Raw genomic sequence first — 8,436 nt, forward strand, 5'->3', positions numbered from 1 at the left:
AAGGGACCTCAAGGATCATGAATCTCCAACCCCTCTGTCACATGCAGGGCCACCAACCTCCCCTTTAATACTAGACCAGGCTGCCCAGGGCTCCATCCAGTCTGGCCTTGAACACCTCCAGGGATGGGGCATCCACAACATCTCTGGGCAGCCTGTTCCAGCACCTCACCACTCTCATAGTAAAGAACTTCCCCCTGACATCCAACCTAAATTTTCCCTACCTCAACTTAAAACCATTTCCCCTTGTTGTGCAGTTATCAATTCTTTCAAAGAGTTGATTCCCCTCCTGTTTATAGGCTCCCTTTAGGTACTGAAAGGCTGCAATGAGGTCACCCCACAGCCTTCTTTTCTCCAGGCTGAACAAGCCCAGCTCCTTCAGCCTGTCTTCAGAGGGGAGGTGCTCCAGTCCCCTGATCATCTTCCTGGCTCAACGCCCCCAGGTTCCTTTCATCTTCACAGTCATCCAGCCACTCTGACCCAAACCTATAGCACTGCATGACGTTATTGTGGCCCAAGTGCAGGACTCAGCACTTGGCCTTGTTGAACCTCATCCCATTCACCTCAGCCTAGTGATTCAGCTTATCTACATCCCTCTGAAGGGCCATCCTACCCTCAGGCAGTTTGATGCTTCCTCCCAACTTGGTGTTGTCTGCAAACTTACTGAAGGTACACTCAATCTCCTCATCTAGGTCCATCAATAAAGATATTAAACAAGATGGCCCCAGTACTGACCCCTGGGGGACACCACTTGCAACTTGTCGCCAGCTGGGTTTAAATTCATTAACTATTACCTGCTTGGCACTGCCCTCTAGCCAGTTCCTTACCTGAGGAAGGTTAAACCTGTCCAAGGCATGGGGAGCCAGTTTCCCCAGGAGAATATTGTGAGAAACTGGATCAAAGACTTTGCTGAAGTCTAGGTAGACTTCATCAACAGCCTTTCCTCATCTACCAGTCTGGTCACCCAGTCGTAGAAGGAGATGAGGTTGGTCATGCATGATCTGCCTTTCATGAACCTGTGCTGGCTGGGCCTGATCCCCTTGATGCCACACACATGCTCTGTGATCTCACCCAAGATAATTTGCTCCATAATTTTCCCCGGTACTGAGGTCAGGCTGACAGGCCTCTAGTTCCCCAGACTCACTCTGCTCCAAGTCTATACCTCTGCATGATCACTAGTCTTTGTGTACACTTGGACACACGTAGGGGTATTTTTGTCAAATGCTTAAACTGTATTTGGTCCTGTTTTAAAACTATATGTTCCTCTGAATGCTCTTTAGGTAGTTCTCCTGCTAGAGCTGCTTGCATCCGAAGGTCTCTAAAGAAGCCTATGCTGGCACATACTCCCTCTCCATAGGAACTATGATTACCTCGTGGTGCTTTTTACATGTGAAGTCAGAGTTCATGTACATAAGTAGGCTGTAGTGAAGAACAAAGTTCTGCACCCAGAGCAGATTCAGAATGCTGATGGATGTCCTCCTTTTTAGTCATTGTTTCAACATTTCATAGGAAATGGGACTGAAAAGCTGTAGTTTTTCCTCAGCCTGAGGAATCTGTATCCAAACAGCAGAAGAGTACTGTAGCAGAAGGCTACACAGCTTGCTTTTACTTTTACTTCTTTAATTCACAAATGTGAAATTCTCCTTAGAACAGGAATTGAAGTGTGGGACTCAAGAGAAATGTGGGCATCAAGGATTGCTTTTATCTTCCACACAGCCAATCCGAATGAGTCCAAGTCTTCTGTTTCTCATGTAAATGCTCCAACAGTTGTATTTAATAGTTTTTTTGTTTTGTTTTTAATGTTTTATATGTTTATATGTAATACATTTTTATATATACACATAACACACAAACATACATATATATACAAATAAATGTAAATAAAAATGTACATCAGTGTAATCTCCTTCCTTGACTTGGTATTCTTAATGTATATGACTAGGATTCAAACATGAACACTGATTAAAATTAATGATGCCAGTCTTCACAGGGTCACATTCTTAAAAATGCTTCTAAACTTTTTGTTTGTACTTCTTTAGTTCATAAACACTTTCAAAATATTGTTATGGTTAGAATGAGTTCTCAGAATCACAGATTTTGTCGAAAAGATAGGAACAGATTAGCTCCTAGAAGGAAAATTGCAGTTTCCATTATAACCTGTCAAAATAAAGTAAAGCCAAACCACTAAAAAGTACAGTGCACTAATCAGATTAGTCCAGTGTCAAGGTTTCTGTGTAAAACAACACACTAAATCAGAACAATGTGGTGCTAATGTGATAGTACTGCTGTTACAAGAAGACTTGTACTGTGGATGCCATCAGGACACTTTATACACTGAAGGGCTGCCAATACCTTCATGGCCTTAAAATGTGTTCCTTGATTCTGTAACTGTATCCTTTAGAGATTATCTTTTACTTACTGTAATACTAGTTTTCTATGTACAACTGATTTATCTCATTATTTATTTTTATTAAGTTTACATTGAAAATAAAGATGAGAGGGTATTCCTGCATGCTTTTCCTAATTATAAGTGTTTATTTGACCCTATGCCAAGAGGTAAGCATCTTAGTCTAATCAGGATTTTTTCATTTTCACTAAAAATTTTAATTGCCCAGATAGATTTTCACCACAAATCTTCAAGTATCAATTATTCTGAGTAATAATTCTTGTTCTTTTATGTTGATCAGGAAAAGTAGATATTATTTAAAATAAAATATCACTTCTTTCTCAAGAGTTCTTTGTGAACACTTGGAGAAGTGAACTTCTCCCAATTTGAGATTATTTTCTGATTATTCACTATTAAAAAAATCACAGTGAATTTATGAAACAACTTGGAACTTGTGTTTCTTGGACTCTAGTAATAAGGACGCTGAGAAAACTTCACTTGCAAATTACATTAAGTGTAGAATTTAGATTTGCTGTGTGCGGTTATTATCTTCGTTGTTTGACCTTGCTATGGTGCATAGCATAAGGATGTTCTTTTTATGTCTGGCTACATAATAAATAACCTCTATTACGTTTAGTTCTTTAGGGCAAGTACTATTCTACCACATGTGGCTAAACATGAAGTTCTGATGGTTTGTGTTCTTTTCTGTTACAAATGACCCAAAGTCATCCCCATTTTCCAAAAGAAGAGTTAAATATTTATTCTTGATCATTTTAATAATTTGATATAATTTATCTTAGGTAAATTTTGTCATTGTGTTATTTATTTTACAGAGTTTAAAGACTAAGACTGAAGGCTCCTGCTAAAATAGCTGCACCAAACCAAACCACTATAGCAGTGATAGACACTTCATATTGATGGTCTCCAACTTTTCTCCCACAAGCAACACTTACCTCTGATGCTGAAGTTGGCTCTTCATTTTTCTTTCCACATATATATTCTTTTGTAACAGGAGTAGAACACATCATGATTCTTTCAGTGCATTGCTCCCTGGGAATGGTAACGGTCCCTGGAAATGGTAAGTGGAAGTTTGTTGAACAGTTACAGCACTTGGATGGAACAGAGATGTTTGGAATCTAGAGAGGAAGGTACACTTAGTATCTGAACTTAAATTTTCATTTACTCAAATTCATAACCCTCCTTTGGACTGATCTTTAAGTATGGTCATGGAACCCATACAGGTATGAAAAAAAAGAGAGAATTCTAAAGATTCTTTAGATTTCCATCTACCAGTCTGTTATATTAATGGCATGATTTACTTTCTCTCAGTGCGCTAAATGATCTCATTATTATGCTGTGAGAGAATAGGTTTAAGTTGGAAATAATGTCACATAGCATTTTATTAGCTATACTTATGAAGGTATTAATATTATATCAGGGAAAATAATTGAGCAGAAATCCTGAAAAATGTGCTTTATATTATAAACATCCATAAAGCAATAACAGCCTTTGCATTTGGCGTAACTGATTTCTTTGAAATTCCTTCTGTGGCACAAGAACAAAAAAATCATGCACTGTATTTTATTCTTGTTCTCAGATCTCTTCAGCATTGACTCACATGGTTATGGCATATGACTGCATATATGTGTAGATGAATGTGTAAATAACTACAGAGAAAATTAGTTATTTCATTACTTTAATCTTCAGCTAGATCTGTTGATGTATCTTCTTGACTAAGGGTTTAAATAGAGTAAAAACAGGATACAAAAGACACACTAAAAGAACTTTAATATACTAAAAGATCTAATGTCAATTCCTGTATGAAAAATACATGTTATACACAGTACCTTCTGAAAAGGGTGTTAGCATCTCATTGAAGAATCTGTGGTTCTTGGTGAGACTTGTGAATTGGGAATAGCTTAGCCCAGATATGAGAAGGTGCAAAGCATCTTATAAACACCTGAATAAACTTCTGAAGGGAACAGTAAAGAATATGGAGCCAGACTCTTCCCAGTGTGTCCAGCATCAAGACAAGAGGAAAAGGGCACAAACTGGAACACTGGAAATTCCATTTAAACCTAACAAAGAGCTTTTGTGTTGTGAGGTGGTCAAACACTGGAGTAGAGTGCCCAGAGATGTGGAATCTCCATCCTTGAAGGTAGTCAAAACCCAACTACATACAGCCCTGAGCAATCTGCCATGATTGATCCTGCTCAAAGCATGAGTGGTACTGGACAAACTTCTGAAGTGCCCACCAGCATCAGCTCCATACAATGACACAGGAGGTAAAGCCTCTTCATGACCAATTGTGAATATTCAGTTATTGCCTGTGGTTAGAGTTATGTAAGAAAAAAACTTTAACATTTAATTTTGAATTAAGCATCCCTGTTGCTGACATAAATGTCGCTTCATGCCCTCATTTGTTTTATTTCTGGACAATGCTTGAAATATATCTAATAGTTCCTATTTTATATTTTAACTGGTAACAAGAAGAATATTTGTTTTCTACCAATTCCTAATGTAAAAAACTTTTACAGTTACAGTATTATTTGGTAGAAAAAGCTTTAAAAAGCTTTTATTGATGTAAAAGAAAAATTAGAAGTAGCATGATTCCTTTCCCAGGAATGTTATAAGAAGACAGGATAATCAGATTGAGAAAAGTATACCTGTAAAAATTATTGCAAAATATTCACTTTAGGTTTATAAAACTACTACAAACTGTTATTTGATGAAATAAGCATCATTTCAAAAATAAAAGAAGATGGGAGAAGGAAAAGAATGAGGTTTGTAGTATAATTTATATTGCTATTATTTTCCTTCCTAAAAAAACATCCAGTTTAAAACCTCATTATTTGTGTGAATCATATCTTTTATACAAAAGGTCAAAATGAATTTTCATATTGTGAGGTCATGTTTCCCTAGCCAGGATAAAATATATTGTACAAGAGAGGTTATATGCTTCTTGGCTACAGTTCTCTTTGGAATATATTCATTTTAGATGTTTTAGAGGAACATTACAGAAGGATATTTTAAGTTAATAGATATATCAGATAACAAAAATGAAACTGCTGTTAGCTCATCCTAACATATACATAGTGCAGAGCAAGCCAAATACATTTAAAAGAAGATTATAGTTTTATATTTAGAAGAGAAATGTACAGATAATTCCTCATCTTGATGAAAGTGGTGAATTTTCAGTTCAGAAAGATCTTTAATTTGCAAAAATGTACCTTGCCTCTCCTCTTGCATTAAAAGTCCAGACTCCATCTATAAATCTTTAACTCTATAAAAAAAATTCCAATAAGCGTATACTTGCTAGTCTTAAATTCTACAGCAATTTTTGATATGAGGTTACAGCTACAAAGAGGTATCTACTTTCAGACTACCTGGGAAATATGATTAGCCAAAAAGTCACATTTTCAAGGAACCAGATGTGAAGCCAGAAGTGCTGTTTGAAGTGCTAATCTTAATGTTTCTTCTACTTAAGAAAAGATTTCTACCTCAGCTTAAGGTGCATCTCATGGTAACATTTGTTCTTCAGCCACTCAAACCAGCCATGTAAGCCCCTCTCGCCTTGCGCTGTCCAAACCCAGAAAAAAGCCTTAATTTTTTAATTTCGCTGAACACTAAATTTGAGCAGCTGCAGAGCATACACTCCCTGCACATTCTTTCTTTCCCAGTTATAATTTTAATAAGGTAGAGTCTTCCAGTAGAGAATGTGAGATGATTGAATACTGTACATTGTTTAAAACAGCAGTGGAAAAACTCCTGTGCAGAAAATATAACACTACATTGAGCTCCTCAATTCTGGAGACCATACATGTTAGTAGAAGAGATTCCCCACGTGCTAGTAAAGATCTCCAGATTTTAGTAGAAGAGAGCTCCACGTGTGGATATGCAGTCACTTTGAATGCTTCTCCGTGTTTGTTAGTGCAAATTGTACTGACATTGATCACTAAATGTAACACCAAAGGTCACATCACGAATGATCCTATTAATCTTGTGTGATCTCCTATTTCACTTTACATTCTTGTGTGATCTTCTTGTCAGATGAGAATCCATCACCTTGCTTTGACTAATGTTTTCTTAAATTTTAGTGAATGTATGTCACAGCTTGCATATTGAGTTAAATGCTGGCTTGCTATTGTAGAAGCCAGCACTGCTGTTAGCCTGTCAACACCAGGTTTCAGAAGAAATTCCTTTGGTGAGTCTGCCTTCAGCATGGTGCCCTTCAAATTTGCAGTTCAGCCCTACAGAGGGTTGTCTTGCTGGTTCAGTGTCTGCACTTAAAGCACGACTTTGATTTCAGTTGTTTTCCTAGTACCTTCCACTTACTGAATTAATGTTTTCTTTACAGAGCACCTTCAGAGGCCATTTGAAAAGATACATTTTTAAAAGATACTGGGAGAGGAAGGAACGCTGAGGCTGTATACAGGTATTTAAACAAAACTTTTTTGTCCTACATTACCTTTGAAGACACTTCAGGAAAACACATTTTGTACTCAAGTATTCCATGCCATAACTTTGAAACTAAAGCAATCAAGAAACAATTTAAAAAAAAGAAGAAAAAAAAAAAAAAAAAAAAGAACTACTATCTCCTCAAATAATATTACCATACATTTAGTACTTATTTTTCCATAATGATAAAAAATAGTTTCATTATTGTAAATGAGCACTTACGATATATTTTGGACTTACTACAAGAACTGTTGAAGTGAGGTATTGGGATGTCCTGAATAATTTTCTTTAAGCTTTACTACTCTTAAGTAACCTGACTATTTCACATGAGTGCCAATACAGCCTTTATGCCAATCCACACCATGCTATCCAGTTATTTTTCCCTCCCACATCTAATCTGCTTTTCAGCACCTGTACCAAAGCCACCCTGCCATAATGAGAGTCTCAAGTTCAGAAAGTTATTTAAACCTGAGAATATTTGGCATAAGGGCGGTAAGAGATTTTTGTGAGGAGTATACCAAAAATTTGGGTCATACTGAAGAGAACAGGACAAATTCTGCTATCATATATCAATGTAACTGCTATAACTGGTAGGTTCCTTTGTGTTAATGAGAGGAGGACTTGGCTGAGCATTTATCTAATAGGTTAAATGTAAATACAGTCCAGTAGAGAACTGCATTTTCCAGACTAATCTAAAGTGCTGCTTTGAGTTATGTGTCCCTTTCTTATTTTAAAGAGAATGAGTAGGATAAATATGATCTAATCACTTGCTGATATTTCTTAGAGGTGGGAGTAGGAAGAGGCTTTAGATTTCTTCAGCTATTTATTCTACTTTATTTTTCTTCTTAACATGACTGTCTTCTCAGGAAAACTGCAGTTTTGGATACAATCGCACTGAATCTCTGCCCACTGCTTAAATCAAATTGAATCTGAGCCTTTCCAGAAGACTGGGAGAAGATATGACAATTGTTTAGAGCTCAAATTAAAAAAAAAATGTCATGTCTGCACTGATGTTTAAACTGGGAATATGAACTTGGATTATGTGAGTCATCCTTACAAAAACTCCTGAGTGGATACAGCTAGGAAAATTTAATGGAGATGCAGGCATATTGTAAGTGGCCTTGATGCCAAAATCAATGATCTCTCTGTATATTTATTCTTTACATCTGGATTTGGGAGAAAAATTTGGTATGGCAGGGTTGGGGGAAGGGGCCTCTGTATAAGGACAAGCCCCTTCCCCTCATTGCGGGGCCATGGAAACGGAACCCCTGCTTTCCAGTGTGTGCTTGACATTTCATCAAGCTGGGTTGTGAAATTAGCTAAACCAGAACAAAAGCAATATCTGATGAGTCTCTTGCAAATGCACAAGAAGAGCTAGGAGGAACAAAGGTTTAACTGAATTGTCATGATCAGCTAGAAAAGATTATCAGAAGGGGTGTTAGAGCAGAAAAACCATTTAACTGCACAAAGCCATAATACAATGTCTAAATATGGACTGATTTGGCACAGTAATAGTTTGTGAAGTTGTAGCACTAGTGTATTTTTTTGTTTACTGTTTTACTCTAACAATATTTTAGCTTAGATTTACAAAAAAA

The sequence above is a fragment of the Meleagris gallopavo genome, chromosome 3 (genome assembly GCF_000146605.3).
Source record: "Meleagris gallopavo isolate NT-WF06-2002-E0010 breed Aviagen turkey brand Nicholas breeding stock chromosome 3, Turkey_5.1, whole genome shotgun sequence".
Taxonomy (NCBI): domain Eukaryota; kingdom Metazoa; phylum Chordata; class Aves; order Galliformes; family Phasianidae; genus Meleagris; species Meleagris gallopavo.